General features: G+C 38.2%; 1 protein-coding gene across 6 annotated transcripts in view; it reads left to right on the forward strand.

Moving 5' to 3' along the window:
• Positions 1 to 22,158, forward strand: part of msi (RNA-binding protein musashi) — a 737,371-nt gene that overhangs the window by 341,582 nt on the left and 373,631 nt on the right. For all 6 annotated transcript variants that reach the window (XM_069823358.1, XM_069823360.1, XM_069823359.1 and 3 more), the window contains exon 3: positions 13,431 to 13,525. The gene's annotated coding sequence lies outside the window, so the exon portion shown is untranslated. The remainder of the gene's footprint in view (positions 1 to 13,430; positions 13,526 to 22,158) is intronic.

Consider the following 22,158-nt stretch of genomic DNA (forward strand, 5'->3'; position numbering starts at 1 on the left):
CCGACTGGGAATCGAACCCGGGCCACCTGGTTTCGGAGCCTGACGCTCTAGCTGTTACTCCACAGGTGTGGACAGTAGTTAGTGAAAATTCTGTTATTACATTATTTTATTTTAAAACTTTTCACTAATTTTGATCTTGCTAGGAGAGAAAATCACAGCAATGTTCTTACTTATTAATAAAAATTCAGCGGCATGTACTTCCATTGAAGCTATACATTGGCATTTTTCCTGGCAGTCGTAGTTCATATCGGTCATTTTACGCAAAGATATTTCTCTCGCATGTACGTTAAGTAGAGGCAAATATGTTGGGCTCGAATTCGCCCTAGGGCATGAATATTTTTCCGTTTTCAATGCGTTGTATTGTGCTAAGTGGTGGGCCTGCGTCATTTGCATCTCACGTCACGGGAGATATACAGTTTGTTTCGATTAGCATCGTTTCTCGAACTATGGTCTGCGAGCCAATCGTGGCCTTCAGGAGTAGCCTGATAATTTGCAGTACAGCGCTGTTGTTTGGCAAAAAATGTTAAGTTTGAGTAATAAAGATCAGTTCTTTATTTTAATAGGCAATATTTGAAGATATAAATAGCTGAAGGTATTAGTGTGAAGTTCTGTAAGCACTGTTTTAAGGTGTTTTGTTAAAAGCCCAAGTGGCCTGCATAATTCGCAGAATTCTTGAATTACTCATTCGACAACTATGAAGACCTCTGCTTTATTTTTATCTCTATGTATGAAGTTAACATAGGCCTTAGGCCCACTTTGGTCTGTAAGGCAGAGAAAAAAATGAATAAATAATAACCACTCCATATATAGGGGGAAGTCTTGCAGTACCGACCCCTTAAGGTTTTTGGGTTATAAATAAGAAAACATTCAACTTTTTGACACACTCTTTTGATATAATGTAAGTACATACATTATTGAACTCAATGGTAATTACAAAAAAAATCAGAAATTAATATTAATACAAAACATAAACAAATTAAATGTCCATAAAATCGATATAATCAGAAAATTGGCAGGCAGTACCGGTCACATATTACTTTTGACAAAAATCACATTCATACGTGTCAGATGTCTCAGGAATGCTGGCACAGGCTTCGTGAGCCCACATTTGGCATGAAGAACATTGGATCCAATCTTCGTCATGAGATTCCCCGCAAAAATTGCATGTAGTTTCCTCCTTTTTGTCATTTTTCTTTGTTGTCTTTCTTGAGCTTTTTGGGAAGAATTTTCCTGATAGGGGGCGTTTCCCACGCACTAGGCTCTTGACTTCTCTCTTCATCTTTTCATTATTTTTTTCTTCTAGATATGTCTTGTAAGGACTGGATGTCAAAACCTCACTTCTTTCAGATTTTCGGCGTCGACTAACTTCTCGCTTCTTACTGGCATCCGGAATTGGGCTGAGCTGCTGAATTGTTTCCTTTACAACAGTGGTATCATTAGACATCAGTTGGAGTAGGCCTATTAGGACTAGTCTCATGATGTGAACTTGCCATAGGTGCAGAAGACATGTCAGGGAGTGGAAGCATAGGCCTAACTGTTGGGCTCTCAGTTTGAACCACGTTCGAATCCATTGCTATGTCTGTCATCATTGATGGTAGGTAATCGAGCTCTGTGAATACATTGGGATTCAGTGGATGAATTCCTGTACACTGAAATCATTTTACTGCAATTTCAGCCCGTGAAATTCTTGCAAAAGCATCACCTACAAGACTTGCTATTTCATACTCTGTTATCCTTGCAGCGGGATTCTTCCTCATCCAGAGCCCACAAGCTTCATAATATGCATCTTTAAATGGCTTCATGAAAACACGATCAAGAGGCTGAAGCTTGTGAGTCGTATGTGGTGGAGTGCTTACCATATGAATATTCTGGTTTCGAGCATAGGTGATCACCTCCAAGTCCTTATGGCTAATATGGCCGTCTAAAATGAACAAAACGGGGATTTGAACAGAAGGATTGGCATATTGAGCAAAATGCTGCATCCATTTCAAGAACAACTGGGATGTCATCCATCCGTTTGATTGAGCTTCACCTATGCTCTCTTTGGGAGCACCAATGAGGAGTCTTTCATTCATGCGTTGTCGAGGAAATATGAAAAATGGTGGAATGTACTGACCCCCAGCCCTCATACAGAATAGTACAGTAACACTTCTTCCCCTTTCAGCCGAAGTCAGTTTCCCCACTTGACGGTTCTGTTTCAGCGAAATGGCTTTGGAATGTTTTTGTACAGTAGTGACACTAGTTTCGTCACAGTTATAAATTTTATAGGGTGTGAATTCATATTTTTCCATTAGATTTGTAAGACTCTCAAAGAATCGATTGACTTGTGGCTTGTTAAACCCAATTGATCTATTAAGGCTTGTCGATTCAGGAGTTCGGAGAGACAAATCCGGGTGCCGTTTCATGAAATCATAATAAAATTGCTTACCAGCAGTCTTTTTGTCACGGTTGAATTGATGAGGAATTTTTAAGGCCTCAGCAAGTTGAAAAGCTAGATTAAAAAACTCTTTCCTTGTGAGTGGTAGTAATCTATCAGATAGATCTTTCACATGATCCAATAGAACTCCTTCGAATTCGGCATTGAACGTGGGTTTAAAACGGCCAGGTGCAGGAGTGAATGTAATTTCCTTACCTCTTTTTACGGCAGAAACACGATCAATCAATGTAATTTTGGGGATCTTGTACATTTCAGCAGCTTTGCGGATAGAAAGTTGGCCTGTTAACACATTCTCTACAGCTTGTTTCATAGAATGTGGATATCATTTTCCTTTGGAAGGTCTACTTATCACTGGAGGCATCATGAACGTCCTATAAAAATATTAAACGAACATAACTTACATGAAAGAATATGACCGGTACTGCAAGATCAAGAAGTGACCGGTACTGGCTGACACGCAGCGAAACATATAATATTTTTTTTCTATAGCACCATTATGTTATGTAACATGGATCATGCACAAAAGTAATTCATATATCATGACTGAATCGAATGAAACAAGATTTATAATGATACTTACCGAATTGCCTTGGTGACAGTCAATTTAGATTTAGTCGATTCGCGCCACACCAAACAGAAAAGACTTTCAACGGGCTTTGTTATGAATGAATGTAAATTTAAGTTTGAATTATTTACCAGTGATTATTGACTGTTAGAAGTAACGTACACTACATTTCGCTTCCTGCTAATTGTTGTCGGTATTTAAAAAGACACACTGACCGGTACTGTATGCTGACCGGCGCTGCAAGACATATATATATATATATATATACACACACACACACACACACACACACACACACACACACACAAATAAAAAGCAAATTTTAACACAACTACCAATCTTGATTAAAATATTAATTCGTTAACCTTTCACTTGATTACTGCGAGGAAATCTGAAACGGGATTCTTTAACACGGTATGGTACAGTTCAATGAAAAAGTAAAATCCCCCCAAAATTAAACAAATAAAATGACAGCAGCTAAAATATCAAAAGACTATATAAATTGTAATTTCCGCCAGAAAATCCGTTACCCGTCAAAGCCATTCTTTTCCCGTCCGCTACGTTGAAATTCCGTCAGTTTTGACGGAATTTCCGAAACTGACGGAATTTCCGTCCAGTTGGCAACACTGAAAGCAAGACTAAAAGCGCCCACAAAGCCTTAAACCCGCAAGACAATGTTCTATAGGCCTACGTCGCTTCTTTGACGTAAAGACTGCTTGGGAGTGTTTCGAGACGCCGAGATTGATCACTCCCGAAGTCCCGAACGTCAAGCAGCCTTGAATCGCCACAGTTATTTATACCTGACTGAACTTTTATGTACTTTGGCAACTGTTATATATGTATAACATCATCTCTACCTTTGTTTATAATAATCCATTCCCTAGTCTTTATTTAATTACTAGGCCCTTATTAAAAGGCTAGGAATATTCTTTTTATATCTTTGAGATCAAGTGTGCAATATCAGGTAAAAAGATATTAACGTTAGGCTATGTTTTATGTTTCTTAGAAATGCAAATTTAATTGAGAATTGTTGTTTTTCTATTTATATAACCGTAGGTAATATCATATAATAGAACCAGAACATTTTGATAACTAAGATACTCTTCTGTTTTGTCTTTTTGTCTGATTTAAACATTTATAATGTTATTTATTTCAAAGTTACGAAATCTTTCCATGCCGACTAAATGCTATTTCGAGAATGATGAGCGAGACTCGAAGCGCATGAGAATGACGAGACGAGACTCGAAAGAGAAATGCAACGAACACAGCGAGCGAGAGCGGCAGTTAGTTTTGTTCATGTCTAGTCTCTGCAATCCCCCGGCGATTGGTTCACCGAAATTTTGGAACTGATTTGCCTATAAATATGGTTTTAAACAAGTAAACTTAATGATAGTCGACTTCGGGATTCGAACTTAAAATCATTTCGGTAATTCGTTGAGACCACTTCAGATTTAACACTTTACTGCAGAAATTGAGGAAAAAATACCGGAAAACCGGCCTCGTTTGACATCATTGGTTGAGCGAAAATGCCATCCAGGTCGGTGATTGAATATTCGTGTCTGGTTTGGCGCCCTGGAGCCAACGGATGATCAGATTCGTTTGCAAGTTTCACCGCGCTCCGTCCTATATTTCAGCAGCAGGAAGGAAGGGCAAGGTCAGGGACAAAGAACCGGTCCAACCGGGCGTTGCGAAGATGAAATCCTTATTCTGTGTTTTAAAAATTTCTAATACACTTTGAGGAGCCATTTGTTTAAAGACAGAGGCAACGATTGCGGCAAAAAGGCATATGACTCGGTTAAGAGAGAAGTTTTATATGATATTCTTATTGAATTTGGTATTCCCAAGAAACTAGTTCGATTAATTAAAATGTGTCTCAGTGAAACGTACAGCAGAGTTCGTATAAGTCAGTTTCTGTCAAATGCGTTTCCAATTCACTGTGGGCTAAAGCAAGGAGATGCACTATCACCTTTGCTTTTTAACTTTCTCTAGAGTATGCCATTAGGAAAGTCCATTATAACAGAAAGGGTTTGAAATTGAACGGGTTACATCAGCTGCTTGTCTATGCGGATGACGTGAATATGTTAGGAGAAAATCCACAAACGATTAGGGAAAACACGGGAATTTTACTGGAAGCAAGTAAAGAGATAGGTTTGGAGGGAGGTAAATCCCGAAAAGACAAAGTATATGATTATGACTCGTAACGAGAATATTGTACGAAATGGAAATATAAAAATTGGAAATTTATCTTTTGAAGAGGTGGAGAAGTTCAAATATCATGGAGCAACAGTAACAAATATAAATGACACGTGGGAGGAAATTAAACACAGAATAAATATGGGAAGTGCCTGTTATTATTCGGTTGAGAAGCTTTTATCATCTAGTCTGCTGTCAAAAAATCTGAAAGTTAGAATTTATAAAACAGTTATATTACCGGTTGTTCTTTATGGTTGTGAAACTTGGACTCTCACTTTGAGAGAGGAACACAGGTTAAAGGTGTTTGAGAATAAGGTGCTTAGGAAAATATTTGGGGCTAAGAGGGATGAAGTTACAGGAGAATGGAGAAAGTTACACAACACAGAACAGAAAGTTACACAACACAGAACTGCACGCATTCTATTCTTCACCTGACAGAATTAAGAACATTAAATCCAGACGTTTGAAATGGACAGGGCATATAGCGCGTATGGGCGAATCCAGAAATGCATATAGAGTGTTAGTTGGGAGGCCGGAGGGAAAATGACCTTTAGGGAGGCCGAGACGTAGATGAAAGGATAATATTAAAATGGATTTGAGGGAGGTGGGGTATGATGATAAAGAATGGATTAATCTTGCTCAGGATAGGGACCAATGGCGGGCTTATGTGAGGGCGGCAATGAACCTCCGGGTTCCTTAAAAGCCAGTAAGTAAGGCAACGATTGCGGACTTCTTACAGAGGATGAAAACATTGTTAATGGTAATGTTAAATATAATAATAATAATAATAATAATAATAATAATAATAATAATAATAATAATAATAATAATAATAATAATAAATTTGTCTTATTCAAGACAATAGATGCCGCCTGCTTCCATGAATAATCTGCAACGATAATTTGGTTTCGTTCTAGCAGGGAATGAATATTTACAACACATTACGAGAAAGTATAATTACTAACCACGGAATTTCATGCACTAGAAAACTTGAAAATATGCATGCAATTAAGCAGTAAACGCTTATATTAATAATAAGGAGATTGAAAATCATGTGAATTTGTTGGGGAAAACCCCGTTGTGTACATACGTTCACTTACAGAATTCCAGGGAATATTTTATCGATGACGTTACGAGCGCGCACTATTTCTCAGTGTAATTTCCAAGCATCAACGGGAAGGATCATTTTGGACGTCGGCAAGCGCATTCTTCTTACATTTTAAATGGCTCTGGAGCCCACTCTACTCCCTAAGGAATGGGTGTGCGGGGGCGATGCGTCCAAAGAGCTGAAAGTGAAAGTGGATTCGTGAACTCAGACCACTTCCTCCGCGTCTTTATTACGTCATCAGACACATTTACAGTATAACTCTTCTAGTTTCTCTAACGATTCCATTTGAATAGACTGAAATGGACAGTATTTCTCATCTTCAATATTTTGAATTCTCACTAGGCATGCTAACGTAAACTTTCTCGTCGTAGGTTCCCGAAATTGTTTTATATTGGTTATTTAAATAAAAATCGTTACTTTAAATGATAAATAAAATATTTCACTTTTTTCTGATCTTGCTACAAAAAACATACATACATACATACATACAAGTATATTGGTTTTATTTTTTGTACAATTTTTACACATTTGTCTCGTAAGTGGTGCCTTATTGGTATCACTTGTGAGGTTCAGACGTGTCTTCGGACAGTTGTCTCAACAACATAGGCTATTATTTAGACAACGCTGCTGCCCGGAAGCGAAAAGAAGGATAAAAATTGCAAAGGACGATTTTAATAGAAAAAGGAGTATCTTTTGCAGATCTCTGGAAAAAGAACTAAGGAAGAGACTAGTGAAGTGCTTTGTGTGGGGTATGGCATTGTACGGGGCAGAAACACGGACATTACAACGAAATGAGGAGAAGCGAATAAAAGCATTTGAAATATGGATGTGGAGAAGAATGGAGCGTGTGAAATGGGACTGACAATAAGGAATGAAGCTGTGTTGGGAAAAGTAGGTGAAGATAGAATGATGCTGAAACTGATCAGGAAAATAAAAAGGAATTGGTTGAGTCACTGGCTAAGAAGAAACTGTCTGCTGAAGGATGCACTGAAAGAGATGGTGAACGGGAGAAGAGTTCGAGGCTGAAGAAGATATCAGATGATAGACGACATTAAGATATGTGACTCATATGTGAAAAGATAAAGGGAGAAAAAGGAAAGATAAGAGAATGCTGGGTTTGTAGTGAAAGACTTGCCCTTTGGCAGGAAACTATGAATGAATTAATGAATTTCGCCAATGTTCATATTACTTCATTGTAAAAAGTGATCACTAGTGTTGTACCGGCTTGAGTTCTTTATCTGGTTTTTTTTTTTCTGATTTACCAACTTATAATTATAACGAATGTGAAATGGTTCTATGGCGAAATCTTCGTATTCATCTAGCAAAGTACCAACTGGCTATCATCAGCTCCATATACAGGCAGATAATCGACGCTATAACTTATAGTCTCGCAGTTTATACAGCATCGTTAAATAGCCGGTATAAAATGGTACGAAGTATCATACAGAATGTAAAACAGAGATTTAGAGTTATTGACATAAATACTACATGCGTTTAGAGCCGCTGGTATACGGGAAAAGTGGTCCCTGGCATGTATCTGTACTGTACTCTCTCTCCTTATTGATTGTATACAAACTCTGGAATGTGTATTATTTGAAGTCATTTGTGGGATTTTGCTTAATCTAGCTTCTTACAACTTTCTTTTCAGTTTTCCCCTCTTAAAAGAATCGGTGGAAAATAATTTACAAGTAGTTTGTTTAAAATGCCATAGTATCTTACGCTAGATTTTTCCTCAAAACCGAAAAAATTCTACGCGTCAGTGTTTTGAATCTTGCAAACAGGCTCTCAAAGACATACTACTGTCGACTGTTTTGGAGATAAAATATTTTGTGTTATCCATGCGTTTCAACCTGAAATCTTTTTCCACAAAAAAAGGATAGCTTTAATGCAATTTGTACATTTTGAAATAAAAATTAATGCAGAGAACTGTCAGTAGTTAGTGCAGGAGATCTCACGGAGAAAGTACGAATAGCTTCAACTTTTGTTATTCACTTTTGTGAAAAGGTCGAAGAAGAAACTATGAATTCGTTGGATGTTTATTATAACAAAAGGGTAGTTTTCTCTTTCATAGTCTATGTCAATTCTGATTTTATAATTTGTGTTGGACAAGCCCGTGATGCAAGCAACACAGCGGTTTTCTCCAGGTCGTTCGGTTTCCCTGTGACATCTTAGCAATACTCGATCATTATCATCAACTACGTGTATAATACAGACTCATCGCCTCTGATGCATTTTGAATAATCTCTGACAAAATAAGTGATACACGATTCTTGGCACTAGCGACATCTACGAGGCACCCTCATATAATCAGGACGAATAACGGCAAGTTAAGGGCCCTGCCGCTGCACAAAAAAATTCCAGGCAATAGGCCCAGGCCGCTACGTAGTAAATGATTCTCAGTTTACTTGATACGGACGCATATATAAGCACAAAGTGATATATTTAGCTGCATGGATGCCCGGTAATAACTTTCAGGTACTACCTGGGTAGTAAGTCTTGTTAAATGTGTATAATATCTGTATACTAAATCGTGGTGCCGTCAATATGAATCGAGTGATCATAAATTCGAATGCACATTAAAATATATAGTGAAACTTATTGTGGTTCCTCCCATTGTTGCTTACATCTTTACATAATAATAAAACTTTATTTATTCCATCACAATTGTTGGTATTAATGTTTTTTAACATCCCTTATAAATTACGCTTTTGTTTACCATGTTGTGAGCATGCCATGGGAAAGTTGGAGGAAAACTTTAATTAAAATTTTGAAGGGAGGCCAAAGTAATAGAAGGTTACTTTACTCTTTTACTTTCATAAAACAAGTAGGATTATACGAGGTATTGATCTGTGGTTCTCTAGTAAGAAGTCTTCACTATTCGATAAATTTGTTATGAACTGTCATTCGCAACATACTTGTAAGAAAAAAAATGTTAACCAATTGTTTGGCGCAAATTTTTGTATTCACTTCACATTGCTGAATCTGAAAAATCGTAACTTTTTTAAATCTGTTATTTGACGACGCGTAACAACTGCGAGTTTATTTAGCGTCGTAATATGGGTGGTTGTGAGAATGGATTGGGCGATATGAGTCCGAGGATTTGTCTTGGGATTACCTGACATTCTCTTACAGTTTTTATAAAACCTCGAAATAAAACCAGTCTGAAGGAGCCCCGGATCAGTAGGCACTACCGCCTGGAATGCTCCGATATGTCGACTTGTTAAATTGCATAAAACTGCAATAATATTAAATGCGGTAGGCCTATACAGGGTTGTTTCCGATCTCTGATAACGAATTTGAATGACACCATATGCGTTAGGAGTCACACGACAGCTGAACTGCGGCGAGAGGTGACAGATCAGTAGTGAGTGATTTCATAATCAGAGTGCACGGTGTATCACAGTAGCAATGCCCAAGGAAATCGAGCCTTTTTTGGGAGGGGTACATAATTCTTTCCGATGCCAAGTACAGTTACGTGAAAATCATAGGAGCCTGCAAAAAACGTTTCGTTATTTCCAAGAAAGGCATCTTTTGTGTACCTAATAAGACTGGCAAAGCTCGGCTGGGATTAATTCCAGAGTGGAAAAAGCTAGCAAATCCACCCCCCGTCACAAGTCGCCCCACGAGATGATACAAATTAATTCCATTCGAGCTCTACCAATCTTATTAAGTACACAGAAGATGCCTTTCTTGGAAACAGTGAAACCTCGTTTATTTCAGGCTCCTCCTTTTATTTTCACTTAAGTGTACTTGGTATCGGAAAGGGTTGTTATGTACCTCTCCCAAAAAGACCGTACACTCTATTAGATCACTCACTACTGGTCTGTCACCTCGCGCCACAGTTCAGCTGTCGTGTGACTCCTGACGCACATGATGTCATTCATTATAATATTAGTGATTGAGGCCGTGATGAATCATGGTATGTAAATTTTCAGTCGGGAATTTCCCTTTGTGACTGAGGAGAACCTTGAAAAACCTCGGTCAGATTGGTCGACCACGGGATTTGAACCCGGGACCTTTCGAATGTGTGTTTCAAACGCTACCATCTCAGCTAACTCTCTCGCTCAGGTTGTTTTAGTGCCCATACACTCTCTAATCACAATACGTACAACTCAGATATATTTTATGATTCACGCAGTGCAGAAACTTCGGCTTTTTCTAGACTTTGGAGATCGTACGAAAATATTTATAGCTCTTTTAAAATCAATCTAACTACCTAATTTCTGGCTCTCTGTCTCGGCTCGTCCGTCCCTCACATACAACATTGTTGTGTAGTCAACTGTCCGAATACAGGTTGAAATCTCATAAGTGACACGAATAAGGCATCACTCATGAGACAACTAAGCATAATGGGCTAGGGTGGACAGTTCCTTTCCCCCTCTATTGCATACACCGCTGAATAGTAACATATTTCACTAATCAGATTTAAGATACACAATATCTCAAGTTAATTTGGGTTGGAATGATTAATTAATTAATAAAGTTAGAATCTTTTTCACACACTACAACAACCGAAGCCAAGTGTGTCTATCTTTGAATTCCGGTAACGGAAAATTTATGTAGTAACAAGAAAAACGTCCACACCCGTGGAGTAACGGCTAGCGCGTCTGGCCGCAAAACCAGGTGACCCGGGTTCGATTCCCGGTTGGGGCAAGTTACCTGGTTGATGTTTTTTTTCCGGGGTTTTCCCTCAACCCAATATGAGCTAATGCTGGGTAACTTTCGGTGTTGGACTCCGGACTCATTTCACCGGCATTATCACCTTCATTTCATTCAGAACTAAATAACGTAAGATGTTGATAAAGCGTCGTAAAATAACCTACTAAAAAAAACAAGAGAAACTAGTGACTGAGTGGAAGCTTACATCAGTGTTTTCTTCGTGCATCTGATATTGCAAATTGAATTTGACGGGGTTTTAAACCAGGTCGCCTGTATGGAAAATAATTTAGTTTTTCGACTAATGATGCAGTTTTTGCTTCGGCACATTTAAATTAGTTTACACTGAAACTTCCTCTTTGTGTTCCGTTAGGCGTGTAGAGAACACAGACTTGTTCTTTCCGGACACTACACGGGAAATGTTTCGCTGTACTTCATAAAACCAACTCCATGTATAAGGAACTTCCCACAACCGTAAAGTCTAGCGGATAAGCAACCCAAATACTATGTGCATAGTGTGTTGCCTACGGAAAGGCGTACATCGTACACAGTGTCGCTGCTGGTTTTAGGTCTCTAACATTACTGGGAAGTGATACATGGCTTTGGTTTTACGTCGTATTTGCACCTCCACATACTGCAAGAACTCTGTATGTAGTTTGTAACCCGCGGTTCGCAATACTGTTGGGAGTCATTATTAGTAAATATTAATATAAGATAAATTCTGCCTATTGCTGTATGGTAAAGGTAAAGGTAAAGATAGCTCCTTCACTGCCACGAAGGCACTTGGAGGGCATGGAGTTAGAGGAAGGGTGACTAGATGTGAAAATATATCTGGAGGAAGAAATGATGTAAAAAGGGGACATTTTATTCAAAAGAAGGACGATGGGTAATTCCACAGTATTCTCATGTAACGGCATTGTTTTTTAAACTTAGTGTTATTTCTTTGTCTCTTATTGCTTCCATAGGCCTACTGTTCATTTGGTAATACTATATAATATATTAATAATTCTCAATGTAAACGAAAACAATAATACTAAATATTGTCAAGGGTGACCAGATGTGAAAATATCTTTGGAGGACAAAATGATAAAAAGAAGCATTTTATTCAAAAGAACAATGAGTAATTCCACAATATTCTCATGTAATGACATTGTTCTTTAAACTTAAATTGGTACTTAATTGTCTCTTATTGCTTCCATAGGCCTACTGTTCATCTGATAATACTGTATAATATAGTATATTAATTTTCAATGTAAAAGAAAACAGTAATACTAAATATTGTCCTGGTTATGAGTACGCCTATTACATGTGATAAATATAATTTAGGGACAAAATTACCAACGGAAATAAAATATATATATTGCTACCTCAGCCCAAATAGATACAAAAAATACTTCTTCCCGTAGAGAACAAGAAATAACATGTGTTTTGAAGAGTTAAATTTTCAATAGTCACAGATTTTATAAATGCCGGACATTTTGTTATAGTTTTAAATTTCTGGAGGACAGGAGGACAAAGCTTAAAAAGGACATGTCCTCCAAAAGCCTGACGCCTGGTCACCATGGGTAGAGCCCCATGCTTTCTTGACCTCGGCACTAGAATGAGGTGGTGTGGTCGGCACCACGCTCTGACCGCGTTTCACCCCCGGGAAAAATCCGGTACTCAATTTGATAGGAGACTGAGTAAACTTCTGGACTTTTCTGGAAATTTGGCAACGAGAAAATCCCATCACCACCCGGGAATGAATCCCGGATATTATGGCTGTCTGATAATTGATAATTAAGGGAAGCAGAATTGAGTAAAAATGAAATTTATGGCGAAGAAAGATGGTGTTGGGGCTGATTTTCGTAAGGTAACTCTGCTCCGCTGTCATTCCAGTAAGTTTCATCATTATCGTCGAAACAGTGAAGAAAGCTCCGGGAAACTACTTTATTTCTATAGTGTTTCCAAGAGACCATTTCAGTAATCGGAGAGATTTTCACATAGGAAATGGCTGTAGTAAACTTATTTCTGAGGTGGTCAACGCCGAATTTCAGTGACTCAAATCATCATGATTCTTAAATCTACTCTTTTATAAACACGCCATAGTTTTCTTTTACCTTTTTTTTTTTGTGATATCTTGTATAAAGAATCTTTGGATATATCATTAGGCCGTTGACTATTGTTCAGTTTCTGTTTCTGATGGCGTGTGTTCATATAACTGGTTTAGATTTTGTTTTATGTTTATGATATCGGTGATTAAGGCTGTGTTGAATCATAGTATAAAATTTACAATTTGGAATTTGCCTTTATGACATTAAAATCCCCAGTCAGATTGACAGACCACGGGTTTTAATCCGAATGCGGGTCTCAAATGTTACTGTCGCTGGCTTTCTACTGTATTTGGAGGAATGAAGTTAATATAGTAATATCATTAACTAGGGAAGATAATTTTTATATTAAATAAAATGCTGATTTATTTGTTTTTGCAGGTGAAGCTCGTGAAGTCCGTGGGACAGAAAATTAAGAAGACAAGAAAGTGATTATACATCAGGAGTTTACCAACTTTTCTTCTGTGCATTTCTCTGTAAGTTAAAATATGCAATATTCGTCATATTACAGTATATAATGTAGGCTATGCATGTATGTAAGTACGAATACTTTGTCTCATTTACTTTCCATTGCGAGCCGAGTTTCCTATTTGATAGAGAACTAGCTTGTATTTCATGACGTTTAAAAGTGTGTAATAGAACAAAAACGTGTAGTCAAAGAAGATAATATTGCTGCACATCAATTTTCATGACACGTGTCATTACTTAAAATGACTGAGCTTCGTATGAGCTCATCTCTGTATTACGTCTTACGAAACAACTGTGATGAGAGAGGATAAAACTTCAGTAATAAGGTGTTACAGTCATGCTTGTTTGTCTAAAGGTTATCATAAGCTGCCTTTGTAGCTCGGTTGACAGCGCTAGCTTACGACGACCGCGGAACCTTGTGAAAATCACAGGTATTGTCCACTTGTATTTGTGGTGTATAAAGCCAAGGTTGTGATGAGAGTGTTTCCCAGTGTTCTTCTGTTTTATTCTTTTTATTCCACCACTACTCCTCACAATTTCACATTCAATTTTGCAAAACATGGCAGTACTTGTGTCGGGCGTCGCATCGGCCACTCGCCGTAGCAGGTTTCCTCGTGATTTGTCGAGAGATTGATAGATGGCAGTGAGTCAACTCATGAGACCTAGGTACATTAGAGGAACAAATCTGAACTACTACGAAGGTATGGTACTCGGGATATGTTGACTGGATAGGAATGCGCAGTGCGGCTGTTGATGAAGCCGTCTTAGCCGGGCAGTACCGTGGGCACGTAACTCATTCCGTAATGGGTGCACAAAAAGCACACTTGGGCTTCACTGCTTATGAATAATCCCTTTGTGCCCATTTATTCTCAATCCAGTGGGCATTGTTAAGTTACTATGCCTGCAGACATATCCAAAGTTCATGAGCGTACCCTGTCGAAGATGATGGTATATCTTATGGCGTGACGTTCTTCTAATAATACCGTATCATGGGTTTTTGTAATTGCGGGAGACCCTTGGCAAAGGCAAAAAAGTAGTGCCTAGCTCTTTCTCTCTCCGCCGAGTCCTGCCTTTGCGGACAATTGCCTCTATACTGCTTGCCATAATACCTGCCAGGCAAAGTAAACATTGCCGGCAGAGGAAGGGAGAAAGATAATTGCTACTCAACAAATTGTAGAAGTAACGTTCCAAACAGACTTATCTTGAAATTGGGCGGAAGTACTGTTCTCCAACCAGGAGATTAACCGTGAAAGGAATGTGCTTACTATTGCGTCATCTATTGGAGCGAAATAGATAGATAATGTTACAGTTATAACATCAGTATAAAAAACATGCGCTCTCCTGCATATGTTATTTCCTGTATGGAGGGATTAAAAGACCAGGAAATTAACCGTGATCTAATTTTGTAACTAGGGTAGTATAAATATGTGTGTATTAGTGTTATTGTTTGTGGTTTGAGAGTTAGCCAGTGGAGATGCATGTACCCACGTGTGTGACCTTATGATCTCAACATTCATTCATAGCATAACCCCGCTGCGTCTCATTCCCCTGAGACTTTCTCGTGGTTGGAGTACAGTAGAGTCCACACCTGTGGAGTAACGGTCATCGCGTCTGTCCGCGAAACCAGGTGGCCTGGGTTCGAATCCCGGTCGGGGCAAGTAACCTGGTTGAGGTTTTTTCCGGGGTTTTCCCTCAACCCAATACGAGCAAATGCTGGGTAACTTTCGGTGCTGGACCCCGGACTCATTTCACCGGCATTATCACCTTCATTTCATAATCTAGATGTTGATACAGCGTCGTAAAATAACCCAATAAAATGAAAAAAAAAAGTACAGTAGAACGCTTCAAACCGTCCAACTTGAAGATAAGCGTGGGATGTGACCTCTGCCATTGGTTGAGTAGCAATTATCTTTCCTCCTTCCTCTGCCGGCAGTGTTAGTTTGCTTGTCAGACATTGTGGAACGCAGTATAGGTTCAATATTGTCTTAATTGAAACTTTGACGCCTCTCCAGGCCTATGTATATTCGTAAAATCGTAGAAGCTACTAGTGAAAAAATTACCCCTGGTGTATACAATTTATTGTAATTTTGGTCCCCTGGTTGAATTTTTTTCGGAATTTCGTCACAACTCATTAAGAGGAAATGCTGAATAACATTCGGACTCATTTCGCCGCCATTGCCACTTTCATCGTCTATCCTGCCTTGTTTCGTACTCACGTCATCCTACCTTACGGGGCTAACAGAATCCGACCTGATGGTTGCTCCAACCTCAGAACAGAATAAATAAAATTATGCATCATAATCGCCAAAAAGTAGCTAGGAGCGCAAATAGCACACAAGTCAAAATGCGCTGCCTATACATTTTTTTTTAATTTTGCATATATATATATATATATATATATATATATATATTTTTTTTTACTTTAGGAACTGTCATTTTGACAATTTTACTCTCCCCAAGTCCCCCTAGTGCTCATGTTCCTGAATCATAGGTTATGAATTGATAGAATTGCGAATTTTTTGAACTAAATGTAAGTGTTCGAAATAAATCTAATCTACTTAAGGATTCTGTGCTCTTTTAGTTGATATTCTAACAGTTACTTTATCAGTCGAATATTCTGTATCATTTAATATGTTATTGTTTTTACTATATCAGATTGCATAATACATTAGAAAGGATAGGCTAATATAATTTATATAACTTAAGTTTATTATTTATCTTTAGCATTTACGTGGTTGTACGAAACTTGTCCCTGGAGAATACAGCTTCTCTGGTTCGGAGCAATAAATTTGATCACGTAGAGTTTCATTTTGTGACAAATTCTGCTTATATGAAACTCGCCATAAATACAATGTTTGTGTGTGCGTGTTTGGAGGCTAATTTATGGCCGCTGCAGAATCCTCGTGCGTGTTAATTGTAATGTTGCTATTTAGACGAGAGCGGCCATTGTGTGGCTCAATGGATCCAGCTCGCTCGATTTTAATGGCTCCCAGCTATACGGTTTAACGACCATCCAGCTGAAAATGGATCCGCTCCGACGTGGTAGTCCAAACCCTACTTAAAGATACGCGACTTAATTCAATTATAAAGCTCTCAACACAGAGCAAGATTTTTACGTTAATTTAGGCGAATTTGTTTAATTTAAAGTCAAAGGTTATGTACTTCCTCTTTTTTATTTTAGTTTCTAAAATCGGTTTCTCTTCATACAAAATACGACCATCACAAAAGACGAAAATCTCTCTGGATTTCCTTAAATATTTTAGTAGACCCTCAGTATGATTGTTCTTGACTGAAATAACCTCCTTATATTGACCATTCTAAGAAGAAATGTTTCTTGGAACTTCTCTCAGACAGATATCGAAGGTAGTAAACAAAAGGTATAGAAGTTGTGTGTAGTATAAAATTGTAAGCAAGTGGTAATTCTTAGTTATTGGAGAGTAATAGTTAATTTTACTTCTTTCTTTGTCATGTTTTATCTCGATCTTTCGTATCGACTTAGGCTGGATGCACACAGAATCAGACGCGACGCGACGCGACGCGACGCGACGCGACGCGACGCTGCCCTCGCGACAGCTTAAAATTGTCTGCTCGCGACAACTGATTTGCTGGCTGTATGGGTTTGGAAAACTGGCCTAGGTTAGAAAATGGCGTCAATGAAAGAGGGCTCTCCATATGAACATTTGTATTGTATTTGGTTATTATTTCCTAAGGACGCTTAATACGCCTAAAAATCTAAACGATTGAAAGAGTCTTAAAATTAAATACTACTAATGTAGTGTACAACGTCATTTTCTATGTTTATGACTACTTCACGACTCACAATAAAGAAAAATAATATATTAAATCAATAATGAGCGATAGTATATAGCAGAGAAGTAGGCCTACTACAAATTATTATTATTATTATTATTATTATTATTATTATTATTATTATTATTATCATCATCATCAATATAATTATTCGCGTGGTCCTTTCATCTCATTTGCAATTTCTCACATATTTTTAGAAACCCCATTATTGTGATATTGTTTCAAAGATATTACAGAATGTATATTTCCTGTACTAAAACAACTAATTTATCCACATCGAGCTCCATTATGAATAATGTGCACTACACAACAACAATAGTGTCTGCAGATAGTGAAAGCGTGCAGTCATAGCCACTACTAACGCATGCGCAGTACACTGCAGCTATCAGTCTCCTCGCGACGAACTTCTAGCAGTCGTTCGATGTTCTCTCTTCGTGTCTCCTTGTGTCTGCTCGCGACCATCGTGTCGCGTCTGATTCTGTGTGCACCACATAATAAGAAATCAATGGGAGAAAAGTACTATGAGATAAACTGTCGCGCCGCGTCTGATTCTGTGTGCACCCGGCCTTACAATTCTGTGTTATGCAGGAGTGGGTATATATCATTTGACCAACATTAGATAGTACATATTTCTGGCCAAATGTAAGTCCTCCATAGGCAATTTTTTAAAATAAAAAGAATTCTGAAGCCGTCAGGGATGTTTTGAATTGACGCATAATTTAATATCATTAAAATAAGTGAAAATTTAATATCTGAGGAACTAATGAAACTTGATGAAATTTAGTACTGTTATTTAAATGTATAGGCAAAAGAAACCCGCCGACTTTGAAAGAAATTTATCAAAGACTGTAAAAGTTTCAAAACTCAGTCCCAGTGTCCCTTAAAATGTGAGCCTGTTTACGACCAGCAAAATCTGAAGAGATGTAAATATTCAAACACATGTTTTTATTTACGACGTTGTAAATATTTTGGTAACGTACAGAGTTATTATTATGAGAACATTTTACCGCAGATATACACACAGATACTGTTGCTGTAATAATAAATCGAAGCTTCTGCGGCGGTCTTCATAATTTTGTCATATTGCCATACCTGAAGACTGAGACACAGTTCAAGTTAACAACTCTAGGAATTCCGGCGCCATCCTGCTCCGTGAAACGTTTGTCGTGGATCCCGTGAAGCCTGTCTCCTGGAAAGTTAATGTTCACTTATAACTTCTCGTTATGATTTTCTGAGAAACTGCTTCATAACTGACTTTGTCCACCAGAGATTCCTCTTGTATTACCCATGATTACTTTGACTCCAAATTGGAAAGCCGTTTCTCTCGACTTTACAGTTTAGCGCTGTACATATCAGTGTATAGTCATCTTGAAATCTATGATTTTTTTGTGTTTACTTATTGCAATAGAAAAACACTCGTGTAATTAATTTTTTTAACTAGAGAAACTATTTATGGCTGATGACATAGCAGTCTTCACGACTCTGGGCCAGTAGCCAGTGACTAAAGAGAAATCTGAATTATGCCACTTAGAGAACATTTTACACAATTGTACCCGCTGAAACAAATAAACATCTTCCGCGAATTGAACCCTCTTTTTTGGTAAGAGCTCCCAACTAACTACCACGACTTAGAATGATTTGAGATGATATATTTGCTCTTGCCGTAATGAGTAAGGTAAAAGTAAAATGATATTTTTACTCATCATGAGGGACATGGAGGTAAGATATTCGTGATTTCATGATTTCGGTACTAGAATCTGATGAGTCGTTGTGGTCGGTGTAGTGTTGGCAACTTGTTCGGTTCAGTCGCTAACTTGGTTAGAAAAGTCGTTAGTTTGTCGATAAATGAAAGTATCTTACTCTTTTCCACATACAGTGACACAAATGATACATTAAATATTGAACTCACCTACTCGCCCACCGCTGTGGACAAACAGCATGTATGTATGTATGTATGTATTCCTTTTTTGAGCAGCATGTTCCATTACAAATGGAAAGTAATACTACATGCCTAGGTTTACCTTCAAGTACATAATCCATTTACATTATATATTATTATGTTGCCATTCTAGATTAAATATGGACTAGTGTAGTTCATCTACTATGTGTAACTGCCAAGATAATATTGGTCCTTCTTAATCTAACTTATTTTCCTATTCCTAACCTATGAAGTACAAGAATCTATTTACATATTCTAGCATTAAAATATTTACAGTATTTACATATTTACTACCTCTTGATCAGCCTATTTTCAGATAAATTATACCCTCTAATATTGTAGCTTATTTACAGAATGTAAGTAACCTATTTTTGACCCTTATCACTTAATTCTGACTTTTAACCTATCTTCCCAAATAACTTATCCTTATATACTAGCCAGCCTACTGTAGTTGTTCAAAGTCTATACTATTTGCAAACTTTATAAAATATTTTACATAACTTTTCACTAATTTTGTCTTGTCCACAGGCCACTTTCCACCACATTTATGTATAGACTGGATTAGTGTTCTTCTTTCCTTTCCTAATTTCGTACAGTCATAAATGATATGATCCACTGTCTGATCCCCATCCTCACAGACACATGTCGCACTATTCTTGATTTTAAATCGATGAAAATATGCGTTGAGTCTTCCATGTCCGGTCAACAGAGTCGTCAAGTTAGGAGTTACTTCTATCTTCAATTTCAGTCTATCTTGGACACTAGGGAAGAACGCCTTGGTTAGAGTACCTTTGGAAGTAGTTGACCATTCACTTTCCCATTTTCCTTTGGATATGACCGCTAGCTGGTTCCTTACTTCACTCATCGGGACCTTGTCGTAACAGATCTGTAGATCGACGTCACTCGCTGCCTGCTTCGCTAGACGATCTGCCAGTTCGTTACCGTAGTTCCCCACATGAGCCTTGACCCATCCGAAGTCCACTAGCCATCTGTCGTTCTCCACCAGCCGTAGATTCGTTCGGATGCCTTCAATTAGGTTGTTGTGGTTGCTTCCATTCCTTAGAGAGTCCAGAGTAATTTTACTATCAGTATAGATGGCTATTCGTCTTTCGTCTAATGGTCTTTCACCTATTGTTCTTAGTCGTTTTATATTGTCTAACGCTTTCATGATAGCAAGTTGTTCAGCTTGGTTATTTGAACATTTATTGTCTAATCTGAATCTTAGTTGTTGGATTAGTTCATTACTCTGAAATATTGCTACTCCTGCTCCAACTCCACGTTCACTTTTACTGCCATCCGTGTATATTTCATACGTATATTCTGTATTTTGTTCTGTTTCTTTTATGTCGATGAGTTCTGCAGGGTGTGTCCAGTTCTTGTGCTGTATTATGTAGTCAAGATTTAGACCATCGTACTTATGTCTTGTTTTTGCAAAGTACAAGTTTACTATTTCCTCTATCTTGAACAAAATGGGAGTGAGTCCAGTAACAACGCATAATGCTTCATATGAGGTGGTTCGAAATGCCTTTGCAATACGTATGTTTATTAGCCTCTGCACTTGGTTCAGTTTTTTGACGTAATTCCTTTCCAAGGCATCTATCCAAACAGGAGCCCCATACGATAACAAGGGCAGGATTGCACCTCTATATATGGTTCTTAATGCTTTGTGTTTAAGACCCCAATTTATCTTGGCGGTTTTGGAAAGGGCATTAATCAGGTTTGTGCATCTTTCTGTTACATATTTAATATGTTCGTTGAATCTAAATCTCTTGTCAATGATAATTCCAAGATATTTAATCTTGTCGGTTTGTTGTAGTTCCTTGTTGTTGAGAAAGATGTGTATATATTTTTGTTCCCTTCGTTTCCTTCGTGTTATTAGCATCGTCTTCGATTTCTGCTCATTAAATTTGGTTTTGTTCTTTATAGCCCATGCTCCTATCTTTTTCATTTCAAGATTGGCATAATTTTCAGCTTCCAGAATCGTTTTCCCCCTTGTTATCACGATGAGGTCATCTGCGAATGCTATAACCTTTGTGTTTGCGGTGTACTCTAGGCTGAGTAATGAGTCGTACTGTATATTCCAGAATCCCGGTCCGCAGCACGATCCTTGAGGGCAGCCTTTACTTACTTTCTTCTCGAGTTTGATGTTGTTTGCCGCTAATATTGCTGCTCTTTGGCTGAAATAATTATCTGTGAGTTTGTACAAGTTACGTGGACAATGGAATTTCCTCAAAGCTTGCATGATACTCGGCCACCAAGCTGAATCGAAGGCACCCTGGATGTCAAGACTAACAAGCACCAAGTACTGGTTTTGCCTTAGACTTTCTTCTACACAATCTTTTAGTGCCATTGCAGCGTCCACAGTACTTCGTTGTGGGGTGAAGCCAAACTGATTGCATGTCTGACGTGAAACGAGAGGACCTGGGTTAAGATCCTGGTTGGCACAAGGTACCTGATTGAGATTATTTTCTAGATTTTCCCTCGACCAATTGGTAACTTTCGACGTTGGACCTCTGACTCATTTCGTTATCATAATTACACTTCCCCCCTTTCATCATCATCATCATCATCATCATCATCATCATCATCTCCGTTTCCCGTATTTCGGGTTTGCATCCGTCGTAGAATTGGTTGCGGGCCGTCACCTAACTTGGACCCCGTGGTATGTGGTCATTAGTTGCTGGTGGTCGTGCTATGTGCCGTGGCTTCTCTCCTTGTCTCAAGGTAGTTCGTGGGATCGAAGTTGAGGGACCGCGGTGATGTCTACATGGAAAAATAATCTTGATAATTTAATTTTTTTCTCTTCGCAATAAGACATATTAATTAATGGGAATTGGCTTATTACTGAAAGGTAAAGGGATTTAGAAGGGCGGTTGGGGAGTTCGGAAGTTG

Source organism: Periplaneta americana, chromosome 4, assembly GCF_040183065.1.
Source record: "Periplaneta americana isolate PAMFEO1 chromosome 4, P.americana_PAMFEO1_priV1, whole genome shotgun sequence".
Classification (NCBI taxonomy): Eukaryota; Metazoa; Arthropoda; class Insecta; order Blattodea; family Blattidae; genus Periplaneta; species Periplaneta americana.